This window comes from Pelodiscus sinensis, chromosome 15 (genome assembly GCF_052426305.1).
Source record: "Pelodiscus sinensis isolate ZL-2025 chromosome 15, ASM5242630v1, whole genome shotgun sequence".
Lineage (NCBI taxonomy): Eukaryota > Metazoa > Chordata > Testudines > Trionychidae > Pelodiscus > Pelodiscus sinensis.
Genome location: NC_143066.1, coordinates 31,692,356 through 31,713,134, shown reverse-complemented (window position 1 = coordinate 31,713,134; position 20,779 = coordinate 31,692,356). Strand labels below are relative to the sequence as shown.

At 42.8% G+C, this 20,779-nt stretch overlaps 1 protein-coding gene and 1 long non-coding RNA gene across 8 annotated transcripts in view; one reads left to right on the top strand and one right to left on the bottom strand.

The window, feature by feature from the left end:
- Positions 1-20,779, bottom strand: part of SDK1 (sidekick cell adhesion molecule 1) — an 844,750-nt gene that overhangs the window by 657,425 nt on the left and 166,546 nt on the right. The gene's annotated exons all lie outside the window — the stretch shown is intronic.
- LOC142818625 (uncharacterized) lies at positions 8,215-16,338 on the top strand. The gene is made up of 3 exons (XR_012896186.2): positions 8,215-8,309; positions 8,545-8,640; positions 16,202-16,338. It is a non-coding gene; the product is annotated as an uncharacterized LOC142818625 (long non-coding RNA).

The following is a 20,779-nucleotide window of genomic DNA, read 5'->3' as shown; positions in this document are numbered from 1 at the left end:
TATCACTGGTCAGTCCTGAACGTGTGAGACCAGAGTGGTTCAACTTCCACTAACAGTTTACTAACATTTAAAATATCTTTATAAAAAGCAGTTAGCAGATCATTTACAAAATTACCAACAGTCAAACCTAAAAGGACGACTCGGTTTCCGAGACATTATATAGTCCCTATGGGTATGTTTACACTTGCACCCTAGTTCAAACTAGGGATGCAAATGTAGGCATTCGAAATAGTCAATGAAGCGGGGATTTAAATATCCCGTGCTTATTAGCATGATCGCGGTGGCGCGTTACTCCGATCAACAGCTGTTTCAAAAGTGAAAGTGCGCACCTGGACGTATTAGTTTGAACCAAACCCCTTGGTTTGAACTAACGTTACTCCTCATTTTTGGACTATATAATGTCTCTGAAACAGAGTTGTCCTTTAGGTTTGACTGTTGATGGTAATTTTTTAAATGATCTGTTATCTTTATAAAAACAGTTATTTCAAATGTTAGTAAACATTTTTTGATGAGTACTGTTAGTTCGAACCAAGGGGTTTGGTTTGAAGCACTTTCATTTTAGAAACAGCTGTTGATCGGAGTAACGTGCCGCCGCGATATGTTAATGAAGCGCAGGATATTTAAAGCCCCACTTCATTGACTATTTCGAATGCCTACATTTGCATCTCTAGTTCGAACTAGGGTGCCAGTGTAGACATACCCTATATGATTTCTAATAGGACTGCAAAAGAAATTATTTTGGAGAAGATGTGTAATTACTAGTTAGAAAATGAGATTCTAGGTAAGTATGATCAACCTTGGAAAAATGTCAAAACCATATTTGCTATGTATCAGTATTAACAGAAACAGAAGTGTGATTCATTCTCACAGCTACCAAGCTAGGGAAACCAGACAAGCATCTGCCAATCCTATTCCTTCACAGACAATAGCATCTTAGAATACTTTCATATCTGAAAGTTTAAACTCATACCAAATACCAATCAGTCATATCATAGCCTCTCTTTAAATCTGCTTTGTTCCATTCCAGCAGCGCAAAAAAAGACTCAGATCTATGCTAAATGGTACACTGAAGATTTTAATTTTATAGAGAAATGCTCCAGTGGCATATATAACTGGTTCCACATCATCTGCTTCACAAGAAAGAATGTCAGATGTGTAGCTTTGGGGGCAAGGGAGTGTGGCCAGAATGTCACTGAATCCTAGAAATTCTCTGCTAGCAGAACAGCTCCTGGCAAGCAGTTAGCCAGCTGTAAGTTATAGCATTCATGAGTGTTTTAATTTGTGATGAAGACCCAACCAGTTCCAATACTAGAGAGGTATAAAGATGGCCATTCTTCCCCTAAGGTCCTGTGTCCGGCACAGATCACCTAGACTTGACAAATGGATCCATTACAACTACTTCTAGTAGAGGACTCAAAGAACTGGATAAACACCTTTTCTTAGGCACAACCTCCTAACTGCACTATTCCTCTACAGTACAGGTAAATTTGAAGATTGAACTCTATAGGTTGAAAGGAAAAAGCCAGCTTCATTCTACTTCCACTGTATGAAGTCAGATGATTAATTTGGTCTCCTGTTACTTTAGGAGCTAACAATAGAATACGGGACAACATTAAATTAACAGTATGCCCTAATTAAAGTTAGCTGATATATACAATATACACTCCAACAGCTGAATCAAAAAGTTTTATTCTAAGAAGTTAGGGAATCAATTTCATTCTCACATCATCTATAAAACTTCAACTCTCCCAAATGACTGTCCTTATTTCATTACCCTTTCAAAGTATTTGGACTGCTCCGTTGTCTTCCCCTTGTTAAATGACTTGCTCACTGGAAGGAAAAATTCCAACTGTCATAACAAAACCTAAGTGCAATAAGTTGGATGATCAACTAATTGTAGTTTTAACATAGTGAAGACCTCGGATAAAAATGAATTATATTAAAAAACACAAGAGAAATAAATCACTTTGGGCTTTTCTCTTCTCACTCCATCTCAGAAATATTCCACTCACATTTCAACTTATAAATCACTTTGCCTGAGTACTAAATAGAAAAGACTGAATAGACTCAGAGACTGTGCAACAAAGGGAGCTAAGTGCTTTTCTGACATTTACGTAATGTAGACTTTCCTTCCTTATGATTCCTATGATTGAATTTAAAACATATCGGGGGTAATCTCCTGGTGAAGGTGAACACAGGCATTTATTTTTGGAATGAACTCAAAATAGGCTGGAGCACAATATCATCAACTTTAGTAGCTTAAAAAGAACTTTGATGGGCAGAGGGAGTGTTCTGAGCAGATCGAGAACAGGAACAAGATAGTAGGAACTATATACACCTACGCTCCAAATCACAAAATCAAGGGGAACATCGCACCATGGAACTAACTGAAGTGACTTTATCCAGTCTGTTTGAAATTGGAGAGTATCTCCCTGAGATCTACATTCTAGAGCAGTGTTTCTCAACCAGTGGTATGAGTTCCCTTAGGGGTACTCAAGAGAAGTCTGGAGAGTACATCAACACAACTGACATTTGGAGAAAACTGAATTTGTTTTAAGTTTTACAGCGCTTTATTATTTTTTACTTTTTACACCCAAAAATTTCATTGCCCACCCAAACACGATTAAGTTGTTTAAACAAATGTGTTGCAATGGTAGAAAACAATTGTGTGTCTGAAAACTGTAGGTACTGAGGGTACATTATATACACAGGCAGTCCCCGGGTTACGTACAAGATAGGGACTGTAGGTTTGTTCTTAAGTTGAATTTGTATGTAAGTCGGAACTGGTACATATTGTAGGGGAAACTCTAGCCAAACATTTCTCCAGAGCTCGGTTTTATTTTCCCACACCTCACTTCCCTCAGTCCTTTATTCTCAACCTGAGGTGTCTGCTGAGAAAAGCCGCTCTGCGTCTCCCTGGTCTGCTGAGGGGGGGCGCTAGCTTTGCGTCTCCCTGGTCTGCTGGGGGGAAGCAGCTAGTGCAGGGTTGCCTCACCCCGTTTGTAAGTAGGGATCCGATGTAAGTCGGATCCATGTAACCCGGGGACTGCCTGTATATTTTAAGGGGTACTTTATAAAAAAAAAGGTTAAGAAACACTGATCTAGAGAATTAAATAAAGCACTAGGAAACCTACTTTTAGCTTATGGGAAAGAGATGTTTTACAAGAGGGGTGAGCAAATACCCGCTCATGGACTGGATCCAGTTTCTCAGGGTTAGCCCTTGGTGAGGGAGGGCTCTGGGTTCTATAGTCTAATAGTGTTGCTAGCTTGATACTACAGTTGAGGTGCACAATGAAGAGTTCCTTTTTATTTTAAATATATAAACAGCTTAAAATTGCAAAGAACCCTGAATGTTGTTGACCCCATGTAATTCGTTAAGAGCATTGGTCAAAGATAGATGTCAAAATGCCCTACAGTCATGTTTTATTTTCATTTGAATTAGAAATTGTAGAAGTTTGAATATGAGAGCACATTAGGGTTAAATACCATTGTTTCTTTTATCCCGCTTTTCATGCTGGGAGAATATAACACTACATCATGCAATAGCAATTCTTTTTTAGATACTCTCATAAGTACTAACAAATTTTGCTAGTGTTGCTTTGGTAAATGACACAATCAATTTGCCAGAAAAGAGTGATTGATATGGAAATAAAATGTATGATTAAGGAAAATACACAATCATTTTTATTGACTATAAAATATACAGAGTGAGATTAACAACAAAACTTATTTAAACAATTTTACTCAAAATGAACAGTCATGCAAGGGAGGAAAGGGTGATCTTCATAAAATATAATAGTTACTTTTCCTATTCTGAGGTTATAGTCTCATGAGCTATTCCAGATTTCACAGCCATCCATGTTTTTTCAAGTGGTCTTATGTCCCCAAATAAGTGTTTTCTTTCTCAGTAACCTGCATCTTTCCCTAGAAAAGCAACACAGCCTCCTTCTTTCTTTAGAAAGGTAGAAGAGAAGCTTCTTAACATATGTGTTTGGTACCATATCCACCCAGCTCTAGTTCTCTGCACCCCGCTCTCTTCATGGTTTTCCCGCCATGAAGTGTTTATATACCCTTGTCAAGGAGCATTCATGTTCTTTGGCCCCCTTCATGCCCTGTGTGTGCGTCTGTGATCATCATTGTTCCCCTGCGTCATCGTCTACCCGGAGGAGGCCAAGGTTCCAGCCTGCAGTCTGAAAAGACTACCCACTGCTAGTGACTTTAACTGGAATAAGGGAAGCCTTTTCCGCTCCCACTAAGACTTTGGGACTTATAACACTGTCTCGCTTACGGATACTCAGACAGGATCCGGTGCCCACCAAGTGTCAGCTCGTAGGAGGCGAGAAGCGTCCATTGACGGATCGCTCCGTTTGTCCTCCCTTAAGGCTTTTCACTAGCCGCGAGGTTGAAGGTCACGGACATCGATCATCAATCGCCGCTTTGAATGTAATGTATACCCTTGTGTGTGTGTGTGTGTGTGTGTGTGTGTGTGTGTGTGTGTGTGTGTGTGTGTGTGTGTGACTGACTTCTTCTTTTCTAGGGTTAGGGTGGGACTGTTGCTAAGTTGTATGTTGTTGCTGATGTTTGATCTTATCTTTAAAATATATGGTTAACCCTAAATTCTTGTTGTTTGGTGATTTCTAAGCTGTTTCCCTGGTGATTAGATACAGAATACCAGGCCAAATCTGGCTTCTGTGGGAGGGCACCTTAGGCTTTAATTAAATTGCATAGCTCACAGCACAGCGATTGTTTACCCCAGCTCTCCGGGTAACAATGGTCATGCCAATTTTCTTCCACAATTTGATCTGAGGAAGTGTGTCTGGCTCATGAAAGCTCATAACCTAATAAACCATCTTGTTAGTCTTTAAAGTGCTACATAGTCCTGTCTTGTGTTTCAGCTAGACCAGATTCACACTGCTATCTCTATTACATGTCTGAGAGATTTGCCACAGATCCCTAAATGGCACCCTCAAGAAATGAACTCAAAACCCTAGGTTTAGCAGGCCAATGCTCAAACCACTGAGCTATCACTCCCCACAGATACTACTAGAGGAGCCGCTGCCTGTGGTGATCATGGACTCCACACACAGACAGACAGCTCCTGCCTGTGGGGTGCCTGGGCCCACCGTAGACAATAGCAAGCCCCCTGGAGGTCCAGAGCAACCCCCTCCCCATGGCAGGTGGGGAGCTGATCCAGACCCCACTAAGCCAGTTAACCAGAACCACTAAGCATTACCCAAGTAGGATGATACTTACCAGTTAACCTTTCACATCCCCAGCTGGCATGGGACGGTCATGCCTTTTTTTTCCTGTATAAGTACACCCATAGGGAACATTAACAGGATCTACGTGAGCCAATTAATGCAGACTTTTTGAAGTTCTTGCCCAAGAAGCCTGCAGTGTAGACATAGCACTAACTTTTCTAAGTTACTTTTTCTTTTTTTCTTTTAACTTCTAAACCTGCCCCATTTCCATTAGCATTCACTATGTTAGGCATCCTGTCACCATCAAACTTCTTGGTGAAAACAGAAACTAAGAAGTTATTAAGTACCTCTGCCATTTCCAAGTTTCCTGTTACTGTTTCTCCCTGTTCACTGAGCAATGGATCTACCCTGTCCTTGGTCATCTTCTTGCTTCTAATATATTTGTAGAATGTCTTCGTGTTACCCTTTATGTCTCTACCTCGATTGAGGTTGTTTTGTGCCTTTGCCTTTCTAATCTTGCCCCGCATACCTGTGTTGTTTGCTTATATTCATCCTTTGTAATTTGACAGTTTCCATTTTTTGAGACTCCTTTTTGATTTTTAGATCATGAAAGATCTCCTGGTTAAGACCAGGTAGTCTCTTGCCATACTTTATATCTTTCCTATGCAATGGAATAGTTTGCTTGTGGGCCCTTAATAATGTCCCTTTGAAAAGCTGCCAACTTTCTTCAGTTGTTTTTCCTCTTAGTCTTGCTTCCCATGGGACCTTACCTACCACCTCTCTGAGTTTACTAACATCTGCTTTCCTGAAATCCATTGTTTCTGTTTTTCTGTTCTCCTTTCTACCATTCCTTAGAATCATGAACTCTATGATTTAATGAGCACTTTCACCCAAGCTGCCTTCCAAATTCAATTTTTCAGCTAGTTCCTCCCTATTTGTTAAAATCGAATCTAGAACAGCTTCCCCCAGTAGCTTTTTTATCCTTCTGAAATACAAAAATGTCTCCAGTGCAGTCCAAGAACATATTGGATAATCTGTGAAGAAATCAAGTTTGTGTTTTCAAAGGTCTGAAACAGGTATCATAACTCTAATACAATTGGTGACACTTTTCAGAAAGTGAACTTTTCAGCTGACAGGATTTCAATGTGAATTAATTATTATGTATAGAATTGTATTTTTCCAAAGGGTATTTTTATCTTATAGAATAATACTGTTTTAATGAATAACAGATCTATGTCCGTATTTTAATCCTTTTCAATTTACATATGCTGTACATGCATGTCTATAAGCCTTATGAATAATTATTTGTTATGATACTAGGGCAATTGAAAGTAATTTGTTTGCATTCAGTATGTGGATTTATATAATTGCAAATAATTCTAGCTGAGTGGCACAAGAGTTTTATGAAATGGAACTTACAATTATGGACTGAAAAATACAAAGTTGGCATCTTCAAGTTTACCCTGAGGAACACAGTAAAATTAGTTTTCCTCTTGGAAATCTTAGTATGATGGCATTAAGGGCATGTAAGTACTAAGCTAGTATATCTCTTCCATTTGCCAGTTATAAAATAAATTACTTAAATTTTGGTGACAGGGTTAGAACAGAAGGCTATAAAAAAATAGTGGAGGGGAGAAATATAAGCCTCAGACTGAAGAGATCCCAGCCCCAAGAGTAACGGGGAGAGGTTGGTTTAGAACCAACCCAGGCAATTAGGGTCAGTGGAATGCCTGGGACTAACTGACCAGCTTGCAGAGTCAGGCTGGCATAGGCCAATTAGGACACTTGGGGGTAATTAAGAAAAACAGTTCAGACTGGCTATAAAAGAAGCATGCCTGCAGCTGTAGGGTACGTGCAGCTGGGAGGAAGGAGACCACCACCACTGGGAGTAGGAGGAAAGGAGCTCACAACTAGGAAGATGAACAGGAGAGAAGGAAGATGCTAGGGGAAATGCAGGGAAGTAGCCCAGGGCTCTTGGAGCTATATTCTAGCAGGTGTTGGGGATTCACATAAGCAGGCCCCTGGGCTGGAACCTGGAGTAGAGGATAGGCCTGGGTTTCCATCAACACCTACCTCCCCATTTCCACTTGAGGAAAAGGACTGCAGAGCTTATTCTCAGTTTTACTATATGCTGGCCAATGATCAAAAGAGCTCAACAAACAGGAAATTAAAGCCCTGGGTGTGGTGCCTAAAAGTGTGGGCTGCTGTGAGCTTCTGAGGCAAGAAAATCTGCCAAGAATCACAGGACCCACCGAGTTTTTGTAAGGGCCTTATCACATTTCATAGCCAGCTTTTGTACCCAGTCACATCGCTTTCATTAATAAGCCTTAAGTGATATAACCAGATATAATGATCTGTACAGTGAATTTAAAAAGTACCATTGTTACTTCATAGGGTGAGTAATTTTCTTCTTCTTCAATTGAGGTCTCTGTGGTTGCTCCACTGTTGGTGATTGTATAGCAGTGCCCAGTTAATTGGTAGGTGGGTTTCAGCTAATTTTTGTGGGCCGTGGAGAGGACTGCAGTAGCTATTGCAATGTCCATTGTTGAACATGGTGGAATTGCATAGTGCTTCATGCACGTATCTTAAATTGCCAGGTGGCGGCCCAACATATTTCTTGGAGCGAGACTCCCCTGAGGAAGGCAACTGATCTTGCCATTGCTCTAGTGGAATGAGTTTTAGGAGAAGTTGGTAGTGCTCTATTCTGGAGTAATTATCAGGTGGTAATATAGGATGTTATCAATTTTGATATGCACTGGGAAGAAAGTGATTTTCCCATGGACTTTTTGGCAAGAGAGACAAACAGTCTTTGTGATCATCAAAAAGACTGCATCCTGTCTACATAGAATGCAGTGGACCTTCTCACAACTTGAGTGTGGAATATAGATTTATCCCTGGAGCTATGAGGTTTGGGATAGAAAATGGGAAGGACTATTAGTTCATTAATACCCAAAGTTTGTTCCAAATTTCATTAGGAGGGATGGAATTGTAAAATAATTTTGTGTTTGTGGTAGTTTGTATATAGAGATGAGACTGAGAGCCGCGAGTTCACTAACCCTCCTTGCAGACATGATTGCCAGCAGGAACAGTGTTTTCATGGTGAGGAAGGTAAGTGATGAAGTTGCCATTGGCTCAAAAGGTAATTTTGTGAATGAATGGAGAACCAGTTCTAAATCCCACACAGGAGTTACGGATCTACATGGTGGATGAAGGTTCTGCAGGCCCTTTCAAAACCTCTTAGAGATGGAGTGGACAAAATGGAGAACCCCATTATCGGAGGGTGAAAAGCTGTGATCGTGGACAGGTGAACTCAGAATGCTGAAAGTTATACATTTTGTTTCAGGTGCATGATATATTCTGGGATCAAGTGATGCAGAGCCATGGATGGTTGGACTTCCTTCTGGGTGCATCACACCTTAAATTGTTGCCATCTGTACAGGTAAATATTATGTGTAGTTTTTCTGCTGCTCTGAAGTAGTACAGCTTTTACTTGTTGTAAGCACTGCTGCTCTACTTCCAAGAACTAGATAAGTATTAGGACATCAGGTACAGTGTTTGTGGCTGGGGTTGGAGGATCACGCCCTTGCTTTGGGAGAGGAGATCCGGGCATGTCAGAAGTGGTTAGGAAGGTTGGTGAGCCAGTTGATAGAGACATGGAAACCAGGTCTGCCAAGGCCAAACTGGGGCTATCAGAATTACGCAGGCCCTGTCTAGCTGTATCTTCTGGAAGACTATGGGCATTAGAGGGATAGGAGGAAAGGCATATAAAAGGTGAGTCTTCCATTGGAAGAGCATTGCGTCCCCCAATGAGTTAGGCTCCATGCTTGCTCTCTAACAGTATCAGGGGCATTTGGAATTTTGGCTGGTTGCAAAGAGGTCTATCACGGTTGACCCCAGCATTGGAATAGGTCAAGGGTGACTTGACTGTGCAGTTCCCATTCGTGGTCTGTGATAAAGTGGTGGCTGAGAGTATCGGCCATGATAAGCATGATGCCATGATGATTATCTTGTGGCGGAATACACCAATTCCAGAGCAAAATCGCCTCTGCGCATAGGGATAGTGATCTGGCTCCTCCCTGATGGTTGACGTAGAACACGGTGGTCATATTGTCAGTGAGACTGTGCACCGCAGAACCCTGAATATATGGAAGGAAGCATCTGCACGCATTATGAACTGCTTGTAGTTCAAGCAGGTTGACATGGAGCCTGGACTCATTGTTGGATCACTTCCCTTGTGCATATTATTGTTGGAAGAGAGTGCTTCAGCCTAGAAGTGAGACATCCGTAGTGATTTGTTTGGATGGTTGGTGTCGCGGGAAGGGAATCCTGCTGCAGAGATTGTGTGCCTGGGTCCACCATTGGAATAAGGTAAGGACTTTTAGGGGAGGCAAAATGTGTCTGTAAAAATGGTGTTTGACTAGGTCTACACTATAGCTTTTTTCTGATTGCTTTTCCAGAAGAGGCTTTTCTGCCATTTGTCCCCATCTAGATGATGCCAAATGGCGGAAAAGCCTCCCTCTTTGGGAGGAGCACTTATTCCTCATAGAACGAGGTATACAGGGCTCCCCGAAAGAGCATTTGCTCTTCTGAAAAAAAAAAAAAACAACTGAAGAGCAAACATGTTCCCTGGACGTGGCACCAGAGGTATCCCGGAAAAACCCCGCAGTCTAAATGTACCCTTTGATTGGAGTATACACCAAGACAATCCAGAGTTGGAAACGTCAAAAACATAGTCGGGCATGTGCAATGATATATGTGGTAGCTGCCATATGTCCCATGAGTTTGAGACCAGTGAAAATGGGAAATGTTGGGCTGATAGTCACTATTGAAACCAGGCTTTTTATGGTCTGGAAGCATTGATTGGGAAGATAGGTACATGCTGTCATGGAATCTATGTGAGCCCCTATAAACTCCAGGGATTGTGTGGTGCATAGAGTGGATTTTTGCTTGTTGATAATGAACCCCAGAAACTGGAGGAAGGCCTTTGTGAATCTGATCATATCCATTGTTGCCTGTTGAGAGGGGCCTCAAATGAGACAACCATCCAAATAAGGAAAGATTGTAATGTCTCTTCATTGAAGATGTGCTACAACTGCCAAGGTCTTGGAAAAGACACTGGTGGCAGAGGAGAGACCAAACAAGAGGACTCTATATTGGAAATGGTCTTGGAGGTTGAGGACTGCAAACCAGTCCCCTTTGTCCAGTGCCGGGATAATCGTGGCAAGTGTAACCATTTTGAAGTGTTGTTTGTGGAGGTATCTGATCAGCTGGCAGAGGTCTAAGATAGGCCTCCAAACCTTGTTTCTCTTTTTGGTGAGAAAGTAGTTTGAGTAAAATCCTCTCCTTTGGTATTGTTTGGGAGCTCTTTCTATAGCTCCTTTGTTGAGATGCTGGATTTCTTGGCAAAGCAGCATTTTGGGAAATGGGTCCCTGAAAATGGAAGAAGGTGGAAAGGTTGGGGTGATCTATGAGAAAGGGATAGCATATCTGCAGCTGATAATTTCTAAAACCTACCTATCTGTGGTGATTGCTGCCCTTTGGTTGTAGAAAGGGTGTAAGTGGTGGTGGATGTTGTACTCTCCTGGCACTGGTGTAGAAGAGTGGTTTTGCAGACCATCGACCAAATTTTCAAACCTGCTGCGTAAAGGCCTGAGCGGTAGAATAATGTGTGTTTGAGGCTCTTCACCATTCGTTTTGTGGTCAGAAGCAACTTTGGTCAAATGGTCGATGCTGTTGCTGTCTACCAAAAGGTTGTGTCCTTGTGTCTCTGGTAAGGCATATAACACTTCCTTCAGTAAGGTGGAGTATACATCCCTAGGGTATGCAAGATGGTGTGTGAGTCTTTACTCGACTGCAAGGCCTCGTCAGTCTTTGTGGCAAATAATTTGTCCTTGTCAAATTGTAGGTCTTCTACCTTGGCTTGGAGATCTTTAGGGACTCCAGCTACTTGAAGCCAGGATGAATCTCTCATTACTAAGGATGTTGCTATAGCTCTTGCCGTGGTGTCTGCAGCATTGAGAGCCATCTGTAAGGCTGTGAGTGATATGGTATACCCCTCTTTGATAATGGCTTTCAAGATCGGCCTCTTATCTGGAAAGTGTTGCATAGTTCTGTTAGTTTCATATAGTTGTCAAAGACATGATTTGCGAGTAGGGCTATGTAATTAGCTATGTGCAGCTGAAGGGCTGAGGAGTATATTTTACTCCCAAACAACTTCATGTATTTATGGTCTTTGTCTTATGTATTTGTTTTGTATTGAGGGTTTTTAGTCCTTTTATTTGCAGCATCAACCAATAGAGAGTTGGGTTGAGGGTGTAAGAATAAAAAGTCCATTCCTTTTGATGGAACAAAGTTTTTGGAACAAAGTTAGTTGTGAGGGCTATGGCTGACATTTGTCATACTTTGTCTGCTGCTTTCCATATTGCTTTGTCCAATGGAAGCACAATTTTGGATTTTGTGGAGCGCTGGACTGCTTGGCGGAGATGGAGTTCACCTTTCCAGGAGCGGGAAGGCCTTGTTTGGACACAGACTGGCTAACCTTGTGAGGAGGGCTTTAAACTAGGTTTGTCGGGGGCAGGTGAGCAAAGCCCACAGGTAAGTGCTGAATGTGCGGGACTGGGAGATGGGTTGGAAGTGGGGGGGACTACGGCCTATAATGGCAAGGAGAAAGGAGGGTCAGGGCACAACAGGGAGGCAAGATCAAATCAGTATCTTAGATGCCTATATACAAATGCGAGAAGTATGGGTAATAAGCAGGAAGAACTGGAATTGCTAACCAATAAATACAACTATGATATCATTGGTATTACAGAAACCTGGTGGGATGGGACGCATGATTGGAATATTGGTATGGAAGGGTACGGCTTGCTCAGGAAGGACAGACAGGGAAAAAAGGGAGGAGGGGTTGCCTTGTATATTAAAAATGTACACACTTGGACTGAAGTGGAGATGAACGTAGGAGATAGCTGTGTAGAGAGTCTCTGGGTTAAGCTAAAAGGGGTAAAAACCGAGGGTGATATCATGCTAGGAGTCTACTACAGGCCACCTAGCCAGGTGGAAGGAGGTGGATGAGGCCTTTTTTAAACAATTAACAAAACTATCCAAAGCCCAAGATTTGGTGGTGATGGGGGACTTCAACTATCCAGACATATGTTGGGAAACTAACACAGCGAGGCACAGGCTATCCAATAAGTTTCTGGACTGCATTGGAGACAACTTTCTGTTTCAGAAGGTTGAAAAAGCTACCAGAGGAGAAGCTGTTCTGGATTTGGTTTTAACAAATAGGGAGGAACTAGTTGAGAACTTGAAAGTGGAAGACAGTATAGGGGACAGTGATCACGAAATAGAGTTCATGATCTTAAGGAAAGGTAGAAGGGAGACCAGCACAATTGAGGTAATGGATTTCAGGAAGGCAGATTTTGATAAGCTCAGAGAACTTGTAGGTAAGGTCCCATGGGAAGCAAGACTGAAGGGAAAAACAACTGAGGAGAGTTGGAAGTATTTCAAAGAGACGTTGTTAAGGGCCCAAAAGCAAACAATTCCGCTGTGTAGGAAAGATAGAAAATATGGCAAAAGACCAGCTTGGCTTAACAAGGAGATCTTGCATGATCTCAAAATAAAAAAGGAGTCATATAAAAAATGGAAACTAGGACAACTAACAAAGGATGAATATAGGCAAGCAACACGGGAATGCAGGGGCAAGATTAGAAAGGCAAAGGCACAAAATGAGATCAAACTAGCTACAGGCATAAAGGGAAACAAGAAGACCTTTTATAAATACATTAAAAGCAAGAGGAAGACCAAGGACAGGGTAGCCCCACTGCTTAGTGAGGAGGGAGAAGCAGTAACAGGGAACTTGGAAATGGCGGAGATGCTCAATGACTTCTTTGTTTCGGTCTTCACCGAGAAGTCTGGAGGTGTGCCTAACGTAGTGAATACAAGCAGAGAGAGGGTAAGTTTAGAAGATAGGATACACAAAGAACAAGTTAAAAATCACGTAGGAAAGTTAGATGTCAGCAAGTCACCAGGTCCTGATGAAATGCATCCCAGGATACTCAAGGAGCTGATAGAGGAGGTATCTGAGCCTTTAGCTATGATCTTTGAAAAATCATGGCAGGGGAGATTCCAGAAGACTGGAAAAGGGCAAATATTGTGCCCATCTATAAAAAGGGGAATAAGAACAACCCAGGAAACTACAGACCGGTCAGTTTAACGTCTGTCCCAGGGAAGATAATGGAGCAGGTAATTAAGGAAATCCTATGCAAACACTTGGAAGGTAATAAAGTGATAGGGAATAGCCAGCATGGGTTTGTGAAGAACAAGTCATGCCAAACTAATCTGATAGCTTTCTTTGATAAGATAACGAGCCTTGTGGATAAGGGAGAAGCGGTGGATGTCATATACCTAGACTTTAGTAAGGCATTTGATACGGTCTCGCATGATATTCTTATTGATAAACTAGGCAAATATAACTTAGATAGGGCCACGATAAAGTGGGTGCATAATTGGCTGGATAACCGTAGTCAGAGAGTTGTTGTTAACGGTTCTAAATCCTGCTGGAAAGGGATAACAAGTGGAGTTCCTCAAGGGTCTGTTTTGGGACCCGTACTGTTCAATATCTTCATCAATGATGTAGATATTGGGATAGAGAGTACGCTTATTAAGTTTGCGGATGATACCAAACTGGGTGGGGTTGCGACTTCTTTGGAGGATAGGGACATAATTCAAAATGACCTTAGCAAGTTAGAGAAATGGTCAGAGGTAAACAGGATGAGGTTTAATAAAGAGAAATACAAAGTGCTTCACTTAGGAAGGAACAATCAGTTCCATACATACAAGATGGGAAGCGACTGTCTAGGAAGGAGCATGGCGGAAAGGGATCTAGGGGTCATAGTGGACCACAAGTTGAATATGAGTCAACAGTGTGATGCTGTTGCAAAAAAAGCAAATATGATTCTAGGTTGTATCAACAGGTGTGTTGTAAGCAAAACTCGTGAAGTCATTCTGCCGCTCTACTCTGCACTAGTTAGGCCTCAGCTGGAGTACTGTGTCCAGTTCTGGGCACCACATTTCAAGAAAGATGTGGAGAAATTGGAAAGGGTACAGAGAAGAGCGACAAGAATGATTAAAGGTTTAGAGAACATGACCTATGAAGCCAGGCTTCATGAACTGGGCTTGTTTAGTTTGGAAAAAAGAAGATTAAGGGGGGACATGATAGCGGTTTTCAAATATCTAAAAGGGTGTCACAAGGAGGAAGGCGAAAATTTGTTCCTCTTGGTTTCTGAGGACAGGACAAGGAGTAATGGGCTTAAAGTGCAGCAGGGGAGGTTTAGATTTGACATTAGGAAAAAATTCCTAACTGTCAGGGTGGTCAAATATTGGAATAAATTGCCAAGGGAGGTGGTGGAATCTCCCTCTCTGGAGATATTTAAGAACAGGTTAGATAGACATCTGTCAGGGATGGTGTAGACGGAGCTTGATCCTGCCTTGAGGGTGGGGGGCTGGACTCTATGACCTCTCGAGGTCCCTTCCAGTCCTATTATTCTATGATTCTATGATTCTGGAGGTTTTTTAAAAGCTTGTGCTGCTTTTCCTGTACTTCTGATAGCACAACCTCCTCACAGACAGCAACCCTTTTGAATAGATCTTGAAACTGTTTTAGGTCATCACTAGGTGAGGGATCCTCTAGGATAACTGCTTCGTCAGGTGCAGAAGTTGAGTTATCATTGGGTGGCATTCTCCAATTGTTGGATGCTTCGGTCATCCACAATCTGCCCCTCCTCAGAGTCCATGTCCTCGGTTGGAGAGGGCGATAAATCTGAGTCTGTAGATGGCAGTGATCTCTGCATGGGTATGAGAGGGGCAGTGGAACTGTGTTGTGGTGCCCAATAATAACAATAGGGGGACCAGCGACTATGATGCTGAGGATAGTACAGCCAATCGGGGTGGCAAGGAGGGTATTGGTAGTGCTGTAGTCAGGGTGCTGTGTATGATGCAGGTGCTCTCTGAGGATGATGTGTGAGAAGAAAACACTCCTTGCATCCCCCTGGTAGCCACTATATTGTAATAAAATAGGTGAGTGGTGAGGGAGAAGAACCCCTCATTGATGAAGGGAAGCTAGAGTGATGATGTGCCGAGGACTGGCGCGGGGATCTAGTTTTCAATCCCCTGTCAGCTACAGATGCAGGGTACTTTTTGTTGCACATTGGGGAGTGGCAGAGGCTGGATGTTCTATGCCTTGGTGCTGAATCAGACTGTGCCACTGGTGGAGGCATCGGTGCCGATGGAGCCCTGGATGACCTGGGGCTAGGTTGTGCAGTTAGAGGCTGGATGGAATTCATCCTGGTTTTCCTCAGTGCTGGAGGTAAACGCCATGTCGGGAGCTCGCAGGATGCTGGGGATGGTGTTGTTGCTGGCAGTGCTGTGGGTCTCATCAGTACCTTTGTTGTTTTGGGGCCCTTGATAGGTGCCCTTTTTGGTGGCTGGGAAGTTGGCTTCATGAGCTCAAGATTTATCAATTCCCAAAGTGTCTGGTTCATCTCCCATTCTGATTTGCAGAGGGAGACAGTGCGCTGGTGAAGGTTTCATTTTTTAGCACACCTTTTGTGGTGGAAGGCTTGAGAGTTTCCCCTGAGGGGAAGTCGCATCAGAGCCATTATTGCCCCCTTTATCTGGGTGAGGGTCTAGCACTTTATCAAATAGCAGCTTTCGCATTCTGACCATTCTATCCTTGAGAGCTCTTGCTGTAAGACTATGGCAATAAACACATTTCTAGGTAATATGTCTTGCCCGGACAGCATGTACATTCACTGTGGCCATCACACTGGCATAGAGTTCTTGCATTTTTCACATTTTTTGAAGCTGGGAGAGACTGGCATTGAGTCGGTTGGTTGACTGTGCTGCTTGTTGCTGTAGTTTGGCAATGCCTATATTTCTTATTATATAATTTATAATAAGTTTTTTACACTATTAACTACATTTCTCCTGTCACTTCTGTGAAGGAGAGACATTGGAACTCCATCCACAGCCAAAGGTGGCGAAGAAGGAATTGAGAGGAGTCGGGATGTGCATGCTAATTTCAAAGGCAGGAATAACTTGTGCCTCTTGTGCATGCGCAGCCTGACTGGACACTTCTGTAAAAGTCTCCAATCCACAGCACCGGGACATGCCTTACACCAACAGTGGAGCACCCACGGGAACATCACTTGAACACCTATTACAAATATTGCAATAACTGAGACGTGTAGAACCAGTCTAGTTTACTAAACTTATCACAACTATGCATATTAGATCAAATAGTATTTCTGCATATTTACATAAGTGCATTAGGTTGTATAGATGATGCTATAGTTCTACTTGACTGAATTCTCATACCATGGGGTGAAGACAGTTTCTTTGAGTTTAATGCTTTGAAAATGTATCCCTGTTCCAGCTGGAAATAAGTGATCTTGACACATTATTACCTTTGACAGTACGATGAAATGTTTCTAAAAGAGCATAAATCTTTCTAAATTCAGTTGTCTTTTTGATATGTACCTTCACCTCCCTAAGAACTAGCCTGTGCCATAATTTCTTCTTTCATAAGTTGGACAGAAGGAAGTCAACACTAGCTGTTGTAATCTTTCAAATATTTTAAGACTAAATGAAGGTGAAATTCCTAGAATTATTTTCTGATCATCTAAATTACCATCCCCTCTGATCTGTAAATTATCCTGCCTGATATTACAGCAATGAGTAAAAGCAATTTAAATGGAAGATATATTCTAATTAACATTAAAAGCTCAAATGGTTAACTCATAATAGCCTGAAGAACCAAATTCAGTGTCCAAATTAAACATCTTCTAATTTGTGAGGGTTTTAATCCATTTGATGCTTTTAGATATCATTACTATGTGGACATACCAAATAGTTAATGTAATTGTCGAGTGCAAATATACTGTGCAATGGCAATACCTGCACATGATCAAGGAAGTTCCTCAATGCCAACTGGCAGGGTGCACAGCATACTATAAATCACATCGAGCCTGGCACACACATTGCTCAAACATAGTGTTATCATAATCTAAAAGTTGTCATGTAAGTTATCATATGCAGTCCAGTATCTCACTGGTCATGAATACTGTTGTGTGATACATGAACAGACAATGTATACTGAATTATAGATCTATCCTGGAAATGTTCTGTAACCAGTTAGGGCTCCCGGAGGGACTCCTCTGCCTCCAGGTCAGTGGGCGGTCACTATGCCCCACTATTGTGCGCACTAACACAAACCCCAAGTCAGTAGTCCAAGCCCGGATCTTGGGCAGGCTACAACAAAGAGAAGCCAATTACTAGTCCTGTGACCCTGGCCTTTGTTTCAGGAGGGGCAACAGGCAACCAGTCAGTTCAGAAGCCCTGGCCCTGATTCATGGCTGGCAGCAATCAAGTACAGTTAGTTCAGGAGTCTCATAGCCCAGGCCTTCTTTCAGGGCTACAAACAATACACAGTAATGAGCCCTGGCCTAGGGCAGGGCAGCAAATAAACATATCTATAAACAGCAGTTCATTAGCCCAGGCCTTGTTTCAGGCGGGGCAGCAAACAAACACGTGTAGAGAGCCCTGGCCCTAGGCCAGAGCGGGGCAACAAATACAGTTAGTTCAATGGCCCTGACCCTGCTTCAGGGTGGGCAGCCAGCAAACTCAGTTATTTCAGGAGTTCAGTAACCCAGGCCTTATTCCAAGTGGGGCAATGAACAGACACAGTCTAGGATCCCATCCCTGATTCAGGGTGGGGCAGCAAACAAAACAGTTATTTCAGAGGCCCTGGCCTGGTCAGAGAGGGACAGCAAAGAAACACAGGGGGAAACAGAAGGTCTGTAGCCCAGGCCCTAGGTTAGGGTGGGGCAGTAAACAAACAAAGATAAACAGGTAAATAATTTGTCTCTTAGCTCAGGAGACGTGCAGGCAATTCACTTGTGGTGGCAGAGAGGGGAAGACTACCACCCAGTAGGTTGGTGGCAGGGGGGATGCAGGCCCACCCACTCCACTGCATCCCAGCCCAGAGCCCTAATAGCAGCAGCACAGTCTGCTGCTGGGTCAGCGGGGATCCAGCCCACAACATGCTGACCCAGGCATGCTTAATTGTTGTCAGTACTCTCTGGGCCACTTCCCTTCTCCTCCTTAGCATACACCTGGATGTTAAGCCAGTCTCTCAGGAGTTCAAGGGTTGTCAGGTTCAGCTGGGGTCTGGGTGGTCCTGGTGCCTTGCAGGTCCAGCAGTCCCAGCCAGTCCTAAGGCGCAGGGCTGTTCAGGCATTCAGGGCTGTTCAGGCATTCAGGCCAGTCCCTTGGGTCAGGCATGGCTGATTGTCCAGGCCAGTGTTCCGGTGAGAGCAAGCTCAGGGGTTCAGGTCCATCCTCCTCATCAAGCACACCTGGTAGTCCAGGCCAAACCTCAGCCTTCCAGGCAGGGAGCACCAGACAAACATCTGGTACCTTTGGAGGCTGGGGCCAGACTGAGCTCTCAGGCTGGACTTTTATAGTCCTGGCTTCCGGTCAGGTGACTGGGAGGGGTTAAGATCTGCCCAAAATGACACCCAGAGGGGCTCCTCCACCTCTAGCTCAGTGGGTGTCCTTAAATAGGCCCCAGTAGAGTTCTTAAATGGTATTTTGTAAGCACTGAATAAATCCTGCCAGTCCTAGCCAAAGGAATGTTTTCCCAGTATGTCTCATGTAAAGCAAGCCAGGTAACACCTCATAAGACAATGAAAATACATTTACATAAAAAGCAAATAAAGCCATCAAGCTCAACAACTGGGAGGGGAGAGATTGCCCAATGATTATGATGGGGAATGTAGCTTACACCTCAGGGAAGCATTCCTTGTTCTTGAAACAGAGGCCATAGGTTTGGGGAAAATACAAGCAAAGGCAGAAAGCCATTTTGGCTTCTATCACCTCGGGGACACAAGAAGAGCCAGAGCTCTTGTAAACTGAGAGAGTGAATCCTTCAGACAAGAGAGTTGAAGATTCTTGGAACTGACTATAGGTGATAAAGCTGCTTAGACAATTATCTTAACTTGCTGAAGTTAAGTTTTAGTCACTAGTAAATGTGTTTTATTTTGTTTGTAACTAAGTGCTGTGATGAAACAGAAGTGTGGGTCTTCAGCTAAACTCACGGGCTGATATGTACTCTATCTCTCTGGAAGTAGCAAACTTAATTACTTCGGTGGGGTAAAACATGAGACTGGACACTGCAAGGGAGTGGTTTTTGGGAGTTGCGGAACTGGAAGGGCTCTTGGTGATGCCCTGCAAGAAGTAACTAGGCTGGTGGAGGCCAAAATGAGGCTAGTATGCTGTGAGTGTGCTCCTGGTGTCCGGGCTCTGAGCCAAAGTTTCACAGCACAGAAACATCAAGAGTTACACAGGAGGTGGTGACAGAGTCACTCATCCATCTGGGTGAACTCCCAAAGTATCACGCAGAACTCGTAACATATTAACACTTACCCCTAAGAAATATCCATCCTAAGTATAAATTTATATCTTAAACTGTCTGCTTTTTTGGATTAATCTATTTTTTCCAATAGATCCACCCAATGCACAGACTTCAGAATAATTTGAGTTGGTGTTTTAATTAGATTAATGAAACAGAATTGTAGTACTCTTTCTCATATATCAGGGTATGTGAAATGTGACCAGCCATTTAATGGTGTCAGCATCAGCTAAGTAGAGAGCCTGCTGTCAAAGTAAGTCAGTGGGCACTTATCAAGGATATGTGACATAATCTGAAGTTGACTGCAGCTGAATCACAGGTTATTAGAAAAAAAAGCATTTGAAGAGATTGGCCATACAATTACCCTGTCCTTTTTAAAAACATTTCAGAGATGATCGTAGGTTCCCTGGCAGATCAAAGCCTGGTGGACAAATATTTGGGTTAATGATGAGAGAGTGATTAACAACTGTTGTTGCTGACCACTCGGTTGCATCAAGCACATTTCACTGCCTTGTCTTGTGGTAACATAAATTACCATAAAGGGCATCTAGAAGACTGGTGAGCCGGCAGGTGGTTGAAGAGGTCTGCATACAAAATTGGGTCACTGTTCTCTCAGATCTTGGCTAGCAACAAGACAGACACTTTCTCACAGTGAATACTGGATGGCATTGTGTTACCATGTGTAAGCAGGCTCAGAATCAATGCTTCCATTACAGCCAGCTGGAATGGGAAAGGAATCCTGGGTGTGGTTATGTTCACTCAGTTGCTTAGACCTGCTAGGTATTCAACTGTTGTTATGTAGATACAGTTCACACTGGAATGGGAAAGAAATCCTGGGTGTGGTTATGTACATACAGTTCATTCAGTTGCTTAGGCCTGCTAGATATTCAATTTTAGAATGGTATTTTGCCTATTGTAATCAATTTAGCTGTTGTGGGGTCACAAACCATGTTAACCCTAAATGCAGGAATTGTAAGATATAACCGCCAATGTTTGTAGTTATTGGGAATGCAGAAAAGCAGACTGTGTTTAACTCATCTCAAAGTAGAGAAACTGTCAGTGTAAAGAATCTTGGATGAACAAGGCTTCCCCTTCCAAACTCAGTGAAGTC